We start from the raw sequence: 10,602 nt of genomic DNA on the forward strand, positions 1-10,602 counted from the left end.
CATGCACTAATCGGCAGTTGTCTCAATTGCTGAGTATTATGTGCCTTATGTCAAAGGCTTGATGCAAAACTACTATCGAGCCAGGGGTCTCACTGGAAGCAGTCTCTCTATGAATAGGGTAGAGGTAAGGTTGTCTACATCTTACCCTACTCAGAGCATACCTTAACTTTGCTATTGATGATGATAATGGTGGTGGTGGTGGTAGTGGTGAAGCCACCATTGATGAACTGGTGTTTGTTCGTTATATGCTCTTATAAAAATAAGAAATATTATTTAACAAAACAAAATATATGCTTATTAGAATGAGAACTAGGATTTACCCTGCGCGCGTTGCGGCGCGCGGCCCCGAATCGTTCTGTAAGGTGATAAATCAGGGATTCCATACAACCAAAGTTGTCAACCGTATTCGAGACAGGGACCAACAATTTAAAAAAAAACATATTAGTCACTAAAATAGTAAAATTTATTTTTTATACCTCAGCAAAACTTAAAATAAAAACAATACTCGCCTCAATTAACAGTAATGGCCAAGAATAAACAAAGCAGGTTGATTGTTTTTTGTTCAAAATCTTTTGAACTTCAAATTTGTCAAACAGAAACGGTCAACATAAGTTCATGTTTGGTGCAATGAATAAATACATTTCTAAGTAAGATTACATGTATTTTATTTTATAAAACCTATTACTAAAATGCACCTCCTTTAAATTTTCTTTGCTCAGATAAACTTCTAACCTGTGCGCAAGACTGCAAGAGTAAAACATATAGAAAAAATAATAATCAATGGAAGTAATAGCTAACTTCTGGAAAACAGAACCAAGGCGCGCTTTTTGCAAAATTCGAAAGTAATAGCTAACTTCTAGAAAACAGAACTAAAGACAAATTAATAGCACTAAACGGCGATTAACTAAAATATTAATGGAATATAACAATAAGGCATCTACAACTTTCGCAATATAATTAGAAAAGCAGGGTCATGACGCAACACGCTAAAAACAAAGAGAATACAAAATAACACATATAAAACGTGCATAATGTTATCGGTAAGGGGCAACGCTGCTATAGGATAACGAATATGAATGCGCACACAAAGGGCTTAAGATAGATAAGTAACATGAAAACGATAGTTCATGACTTTGGAATTCGGTTTTGAAGCGAAATTCGGGGTGTAGACTGCTGGAACAATCCATGCCATCTAGATATCTTCTATTATCAGCCTGCTATGTTATACGTGTTCATGTTACAAATGGAATCAGTAAACAATCTAAAGGTTTATGTTAAAACAAATTAGAAGAACAAATTACTAAGAAAATTAATAATATAAACATATATGTTTTATTTATGTTTTATCAAATAAAACCACGCAACCCCCACGATCTCCAGTTGAAAGTAGATCTCCAGATTTATCAAATTTTATAGCTGATACAGTATTAACTGCATAAAAAACGTCACGTTATCAAGCATGAATAAGAAACAAACACTTGTGTTTTTAATATTAAAAAATGTTCAATGACGTATTTAGTTAAATTTTCAAAAGTTGACAAAAGTTGTCATAATGAGAAGATTGTTAAATCTGGGTAGTCAAAAGCTTAAGGTGCACTCAAGACACATAGGGTGAGCCTGTCGCCTAGGCGCGTAAAAAGAAAGTATTGAGGAAGGCAATGAGCATGTGTTATCCAGACCATTTTTAGGCTACTCTAGGCTGTTTTGGACTTGTTTTAGGGTAATTTAGGTTGGTTCAGATCATTTTGAGCTATTACAGGCTGGCTCAGATTTCCGGTTCAAGCTGGTTCACTGCTCCTATGCGCGTAGGTGCACTCAAGGCGGTTTGGCTGAGGCGCTGACCAAAGCCGAACATAGGCGCGTAGGAACCAAGGCAGTTTGACTACAGAGAAGTAACTATAAATAACGGTCACCTTTAAAGTATTTGTTTGTATTAATGATCACAACTACAAACTTTACCCAATAGTTTTTTTACCTATACTAAAACTCCAAACATTAGACCTAAATTGACCCTTTCAAGTCAAACATACTTCTCTAAAATTCAACATGACAAGATTTCATACCAAAAATAACAATATCCACACCAATTTCAAAAATCAAATACACCTAAAATCAAGGCATCAAGTTGTCTCTTTCCTAAAACCTAAAGAATGTTGAAAGGATGCAGACTACAACCTAACTCTAATATCACACCACATAATATCAATGAGAAACAAATCACAATAGCAAGCATCACTACAATTGTAACATCACACTAAATACATTTCAATAATAGATAAAAACTTCAAAAAGTAAGTAATAATTCATTGATCAAGTATTCTTGTACCTTCCTAAACCTCTTCACCAGCAACAATTTAGTCAAAAACCTGAGAGAAATCCCAGTCTAAACCCTATGTAACAGCCATATCCACGTCATCTTACTTCAGATTTCGGATTTTTAGAGATAGAAAGAGATATGAAAACAAAGATGGTACCATGAGAGGAGAGGAAATGGGGAAAAGATTACCTTATGAAATTAGGGTTCGAGTACAAATCAGTGGCACACAATATCCAATCTGGTATGCTCTCTACCAAAAAATGTGTTTGCTGAAGTCGGCGGAGAACTCAGCCTTAAGACGTCGCCATCATCCCCTTCATCGATTGGGGTGGTCGGATTCCTTTCATCGATCTCTCTATACACCGCTTTCTCTCTCTCTCTCTCTCTCTCAATGTCTCTATACCTTCCTCTGAGTCTCTCTTCAAATGTGCATCTCTTTAGGGTAAAACCAGTGATGGAAGTATTATTATGAGGAATGGTACAATGTAAGCCACGACCTGGTTCTTAAACTCATAACAGAATACCAGCAAATGGTTTCAGAAAATACCGCTTACAACTCCCTAATGCAACACATACAACAACCATATACACATAAAGAAACGAAGCACATGGTACAACTTCTATTGCTCACAAATGTTGAAAATTAGAGTATTATATAATACCATATAATGTAGGGTGAGAGTATTTATAAAAATAGAAATTAAAAAATATAAAATTGAGTGTTCGGAAATTGAAAGAAGATAATTGGAAAAACTTCATGCAGCCCCATCACCTCGAGTAGCTTCATGGTTTGAATCAAAACCAGCCATTTGAATAGATGTGATGATTTGTAGAAAAGATCTCGAACCGATATGATGGTTCACAGAAAGGTGACAAGTTCAAACAGGAAATAATAGTCATGACTTTCGGTTTGACACGCTCATATGGTGTGTTTGAAGAGTGCTAGACCAAAAATGACACCAATTTGTAAGGGTGTCTAGGGTCCTATCAGCCCCTCGATTCATTTTTGCATTAGAAGCCAAATAGAATGTCACACATTAAAACTCAAACTCTCCCCTTTTAGTACTAGAAACACAAATAATTTTGTTACTACAGGGAAATAGTTCTCATATACCGAAATCTTTGTAGCACTCATTAGTTCATCCGGACTATGACCTCTATGTGCATAGTTGATCAACAATTTACACCTGTTGTTTCAGGGTGAGATTCTAGATTGAACACTAGTGTATTTGTGAACTGAGTGAACAAATTTTGGCCATTGATTTACATCATCAAATTGTAAAATACACTAGTGTATTTTCATCATCAAATCCAGGCCATTGATTTACACATGTATATTGATAATCAAGGGCTAGGATTACTTCACACAATTCACTATCAAGAGAGTTGTTCACAAATGAACCTAACCCTGTTGTTTCATTATATCCTGGGATGCAATTCGTGAATACCTGAAACATGCAAGTCATAAAGACCAAAGGGGACGGAATTGCATTGAGAAGATAAATCATTCACCTTGAAATAACTAGTAGAACTTACTTGTTAACAACAAGACACAAAAAAAAAATATATTGGCGATTAGCAATTTTCTATATATATGTTAGAACTATTTCTCCTTAGGGGTAGGGGCGCTCATCACTCACCACTCACTCATCACTTACAACATCCAATCAATTTCTGTCATGTCATCGAGCTTTATTCCATCACTAGTGATGGTTTTTAGTGGAAATGTCCATCACTTACCACACACTATCAAAATCATAAAAAAAAATAAATAAATTGCATGTTCTTCACGCGTGAAACTCTCAATGCGTTATAAAGTAGACGAGTGATAAAAGGGGTGGCGGCGGTGTTCCCTTGCATTCCACGAGTGATGGAAGTGCCATCACGGGGCGCCCCGTCCCCCTATAGATGTTAAGAACCCACTTTACGAGCTAAGACGAGACACACGAATTCAATAATAACATATATGTGAACTTTTTTTATCATAACAAAATACTTTAGTGCACTTTCATACGCACAAACAAAAGACGTATGAAGTATAACTGTTTCACGTTAATTATTATAAGCATGTCATATTATTATATATGTATTGTCTCATAAAAGGCCCGTAACCATCTAAACAAACACTCAGACAACGTGATAAAATTGAGTAAGCTGGATAGATATTTGGTGTGCGGGGGTTCATCAATTTGTGGCCAATGGCGTTAGTGGTAGCCTTGTCGAATGTAGTTTCGGATCATTGCCCTATCTTTTTATCTACGATTCCTATGGATTTCGGTCCAAAACCAACTAGAATTTTTAATTCTTGGTTGGAAATTCCAGGGTGTTTGGAATATGTGGACCAGTTATGTGCCTGGTTTCGTTTTAATGGTCCAGCTGATTTGGCTTTAGCTACCAAATTAAAGTGGGTAAAATTCAGGGTTCAAGACTGGGTGGCTAGCTATAAGGCAAACCGGGATGGCTTGTATGGGTCCAAGTTGGATCGGCTTGACTCTCTTGAGGTGGAGGCTGAGACAAGAAATCTCTTGCCTCACGAAATTGAGGAGAGAGCAGAGTGTAGAGCTTTTATTATGGAGGCGGATAAGTTAAAGCTTATGGATATGAAGCAGAAGTCGAGGGTTAAGTGGGCTACGGATGGGGATGAGAATATGGCTTATTTTCACGGTATTATTTGTGACAACCCGAACTTTCAAGGTTAGTGAATCCTTGATTCCTTGACTTCTAGCTTGCATGATTACATTTTATGTTTCACTATATACTGACTGAGCGCACGTTACGTTAAACGCTTAATGGCCCTATGAGAGTGTTAGTAATGTAATAAGTGTACGTTGTTCGACGGTTCGTTAAACTAGTTGTACACTAAACTTATATGTGTTACTTGACTAGTGAACGTGTAAATCTTGAATGGTATACTTGTAGGATATTATGTAACATAGTATACGTACACACCTTGTATAAAGTGATCATTATATATTAATGGCTTACTGTATGTTATTGTTCATTGTGACAACTCGAACCTTAGACTTACTTTGTGTAACGCTACGTGCATATGTGAACTAAATTATATGATTGGATTTAATGAATGTTGTGTTATTGAGTGCATGGTGTAATGTATGTATGTATGTATTAACCCGATCGCACAACAACACACACCCACTCGACCGCACAAGGCCGTTTGGGCCTCATCCTTGTACGCGGACCAATAGGGCAGCCCATGTAAGGGCCGGCCCACCCCTTTATACCGTGTAAACACCTTAGGGACTTGGTTTCTTCTCATTTGTTACACAACACAAGAATACACACACATAACCCTAGCTCTCCTCTCTCTCGTCCCTTTTCTCTCTCGTTTTGCTTGAAAGCCGACGGCACTAAGAGCACAAGTTGGATCAATCCTTGTCCACCCTCTTTAATATCGGTTAGTGTTTTGATATCTTGTTAGATGATGTTATGATTACTATGTATTGCATGTTGTGATTTGGATGAATATTGTGTGATGGATCTTGATAAAATCGGCTCACATGTGCACCTTATAATAAATCGGATGTTACAATTAAGAACAACCGAATAGATGTTAAATCTGTTGTTATGATATGTAATCCGGATTGTTAACTGATTAATTGGTTTGTGAATGGGTTATGTTGTTGATAGCCGGATTCGTGTTCATGAGTTTGTTGTTCATACTTTGTTAGGGTTCATGTGGATTTAGGAATGATTTGCACTGTTTGATCGATATCATGTTAAACGATTGGATGAAATCATGTTGATTGATAGAATGCTAAGTATGGAAACTATGTAACTGATAATTTAATTGTAACCGAATAGCTTGATTCATGGAATGATTGAACTAATCGCACAATTGGATCAATCACACAAGACCGGTCGATCGCACAAGGGAGCCCACCCGTACAAGGTTCCTGGATCGCACAAGGTCTGATTTTTGGGCCTGTTACGCTGTGTTGTGTTGGGCTGGACCGCCCAAGGTTCCACACGTACAAACAGGCCAATCGCACAATTGATTTAGTCGCATAAGGTCCCAAACGCACAACACTTTTAATCATTGCCTGATCGCACAACATCTGTGGATCGCACAAGCTGGTGCGGATCGCACAAGACTTATACCGAACTATTGGTGACTGTTGGGCCACAAAGCCCATGTCCCTGATCGCACAATCCAACTGTCGCACAACACGAACTGGATCGCACAAAGCTTTATGTTCATTAACTGTTGGGCCGAATGAGTGAATTGGGCTGAGTAATAGGCTAGTCGCACATGTTAAGCTGTTACATTGTTTGTGCCGTGCAAGCCCAAGGCCAGTCGCACAAACAGATCTGAATCGCACAAACCGGGTGATGTTTAATTGTTTGGGCCGAACACATTGGGCTTACTTGTTTAAACCGTACAAGTTGTATGTATTGCTTAATTGTCAAATGTTGCCATGAATTATACGTGATAGTAACGAGTTAACTTATGTGATGCATACGTGTATTACCTTAGTCAAAACCTGACTTGTGTGGTAACCCTGTTAGGACGTGGTTGACCACCCTTAGTTCAAGAGACTTTTATTTGTGTATCTGCCGAGCAAACCAAGGTGAGTTCACACAGCCAAGGCATGGGATTCCCGGGTTGGGAATTGGGTTGGATTGTTAAAGTTGAATAGATTCGTTCGGATACCCTTACTAGACTACCATACCATCGTCCTCGGTTGTGCAGGACACGTACGTAAATCCTGCGTACACTGATGCTACTCGCTATCCTCGGTTGTGAAGGATACTCACGTAAAACCTGCGTGAACGGACACGCACTACTGCCTCGGTTGGGTCAGGCACTTACGTAAAACCTACGTAAACCCTCACGTACCCTATCCTCGGCTGTGAAGGATACTTACGTAAATCCTGCGTAAACTTGTACGTATTACTGTTCTCGGTTGTGAAGAACACTTATGGTTACGCATAGTCTAGTGGATTAATAACATGGGAAGCCCCCACCAATAGAAACCTATACTGGCCCAGTAGAGCCCCTTGATACTCGTGAACTTACCATTACACACTTACTTTCTGTGAACTCGCTCAACTAGTTTGTTGATTATTTGCTGCATGCCTTGCAGGACCTTAGGTATTCTTGGAGCTTGCACCAGAGGAGAAGCGGGTCGTTGTGGACAGGAACACGTGAATGCTTATCAAACACTTTTACATTCACACATTGATACTTATGTTTTGGGTTTTACATTTAATGCTTCCGCTACATATACAACGTTTGGTTTTAAACATCAATTATGTCTATGTTTATTATTAAATGCTATGTTTGATATAATTGGTGGCTTGATCCTGGTCATGTCACGCCTCCTAGCGGTGGTACTCCGCGTGTGGATTTTGGGGGTGTGACAGATTGGTATCAGAGCCATTGGTTATAGAGAACTTGGTTTTAATATGGGAAAACGCTTTTATTAAAACCGGACTATAACCAGTACAGTGCTCTCAACGATCCACAACGACGCTTCGCTCCACGTGCAAGACTCGACATCCTAGGTAATAAGGCTTATGTTTATTGCCTGTTTGCTAGAACTGCTTAGAACTTTGCTCGCATTACGTTTAGATACACATGATACTGTAGCATGAGAATCCCTACGTGCTTACACTTTTCTGTCATCGCCCTATTCGCGAACCATTCTTACCTATGCTACTTGTTATAATGAAGATCATGTCTGGACGAATCAACATGACACAAGCCCAGCTAGAGGCTCTCGTTCAAGCTCAAGTTGCTGCGGCAGTTGCAGCAGCTCAAGCAGGTAGTATATCCTGCAGTATAGGCACACACTAGGATCTTTAGATCCTACATTAACTCTCGTATTTAACTTCGTCCTATTCGTACACAATAGGTCAACACGCGCAGCAGCCTGTCTGCACATTCAAGAACTTCATGGACTGTCGTCCAAATTCCTTCAGTGGCACAGAGGGGGCAGTGGGACTCCTCCATTGGTTTGAAAAGTTAGAATCAGTATTCGAAATGTGCGAGTGCCCTGAGGCTCGCAAGGTCAAGTTTGCCACTGGCACCTTGGAAGGAATCGCGCTAACCTGGTGGAACGCGCAGGTGCAAATTCTGGGGTTGGCAGCTGCTAACGCCACCCCATGGAACGATTTCAAGGAACTCATCAAGCGTGAGTATTGTACGCGTGAAGATATTCACAAGTTGGAAGACGAGCTGTATAACCTGAAAATGGTTGGATCAGAGATTGAAGCGTATACTAAACGGTCGAATGAGCTGGCCGTTCTGTGTCCAACTATGGTGGACCCTCCATACAAGCGCATCGAAATGTATCTCAAGGGATTGGCACCAGAAATCCAGAGCCATGTTACCTCGGCTAATCTCGACAACATCCAGGAAATTCAGCGCCTCGCTCATCGCATCACAGACCAGGCAGTGGATCAGAACAAACTGCCTAAACGCATCGGCGCTACTGCTACCGTCACTACTTCAGCTACTCCTGCTACTCCCAGTGACAGTAAGAGAAAATGGGATGGGGATTCCAGCAGGGGATCAGCTTCAGTTCAGTCTCAGGCCCAGCAGCGAAAGACGGACAGTCATCATAGTCCCAGCCAGCATTCTTCAGGTAGTCACAGGCAGGGCGGATATCGGGGGAACCATCCAAAGTGCAACAACTGCGGTAGACACCACGGTGGCCAGTGTACCAAGGGTCGCTGTCAAAGATGCCTCAAGATGGGTCATGAGGCTAAGGATTGTAGAAGCCCTCGTCCTGCGAACCAGAACCAGCAGCAACCACAGGCACAGCAGAATCAGCAACAGGGCAACAAAGTATGTTTCCAGTGTGGGGCAGAGGGGCACTTCAAAAGGCACTGTCCTCAGTTAAACAGGAACCAGAACAACAACAACAACAACCAGGGTAATGGCAACAACAACAATGGGGGAAACAACAACGGCAATGAGGCAAGGGGTCGTGCATTCGTACTAGGTCGAGGCGACGCAGTGAACGATCCCAACGTAGTTATGGGTAAGTTTCTCCTCGACAATAATTACGTTACTGTTTTGTTTGATTCGGGTGCGGATACAAGCTATATGTCTGTGAAAATGTGTCAACTGCTAAAACGTGCACCAACACTTTTACCCACCAAACATGTAGTAGAGTTAGCTAACGGTAAAAGTCTAGAAGCCACGCACGTAGTTCAGGGTTGTAATCTTATCCTAGCTGGTCAAGCTTTCTCTATCGATCTCATTCCCATAGTTTTGGGTAGCTTCGACGTCGTGATTGGGATGGATTGGTTATCCCAACACCAGGCAGAAATTCTATGCAGTGAGAAGATTATTCGCATTCCACGTTCTGGTCAGGAACCTCTAGAAGTTCAAGGCGACAAGAGTGGTGCTGTGGTTGGCATCATTTCTTTCTTGAAGGCTCAGAAGTGTCTGCGAAAGGGTCACACCGCCATCCTGGCACTTGTTTCAGACGCATCAGTGAAAGAGAAGAAATTGGAGGATATTCCAATTGTACGTGACTACCCTCAGGTGTTTCCTGAAGACTTACCTGGCTTACCGCCTCATCGTCAGGTCGAATTTCAAATCGAGCTCGCTCCCGGAGCAGCACCCATAGCTCGCGCACCATATCGTCTAGCTCCATCAGAATTGGAGGAACTGTCAAAGCAGCTACAGGAGCTCTTGGAAAAGGGCTTCATTCGTCCAAGCTCTTCGCCTTGGGGAGCTCCAGTACTTTTCGTGAAAAAGAAAGACGGTACGTTCAGGATGTGCATAGACTACCGTGAACTCAACAAGGTGACGGTGAAGAACCGTTATCCTCTTCCGCGCATTGACGACTTATTCGACCAGTTGCAAGGGTCGTGCTACTATTCCAAGATAGACTTGAGGTCAGGGTATCATCAGCTGAGAGTCCGGGATGAGGACGTCTCCAAGACAGCCTTCAGAACTCGTTACGGCCACTACGAGTTTCTTGTCATGCCGTTCGGGTTAACGAACGCGCCTGCCGTATTTATGGACCTTATGAACAGGGTGTGCAAACCCTATCTTGACAAGTTTGTCATAGTATTCATCGACGACATCCTGATTTACTCAAAGAGTCAGGCGGAGCACGAGCAGCACCTACGCCTTATTTTGGAACTCCTACGGAAGGAACAGCTGTACGCTAAGTTTTCGAAATGCGACTTCTGGCTTCGTGAAGTCCACTTTCTAGGCCACGTAGTGAACAAGGATGGGATCCATGTTGATCCATCCAAGGTAGACTCAATCAGAAACTGGCCTGCACCGCGAACGCCAACGGAAA

The 10,602-nt window shown here is 41.1% G+C and overlaps 1 long non-coding RNA gene across 1 annotated transcript; it reads right to left on the reverse strand.

Moving 5' to 3' along the window:
- Positions 1-547: 547 nt before the first annotated feature.
- On the reverse strand, positions 548-2,785 carry LOC110913271. Its single transcript, XR_002578391.2, has 3 exons — positions 2,507-2,785; positions 2,327-2,390; positions 548-744 (listed from the first exon to the last, which is right to left on the reverse strand). It is a non-coding gene; the product is annotated as an uncharacterized LOC110913271 (long non-coding RNA).
- Between the last annotated feature and the right edge of the window lie 7,817 nt (positions 2,786-10,602).

The sequence above is a fragment of the Helianthus annuus genome, chromosome 2 (genome assembly GCF_002127325.2).
Source record: "Helianthus annuus cultivar XRQ/B chromosome 2, HanXRQr2.0-SUNRISE, whole genome shotgun sequence".
NCBI classification, from domain to species: Eukaryota; Viridiplantae; Streptophyta; class Magnoliopsida; order Asterales; family Asteraceae; genus Helianthus; species Helianthus annuus.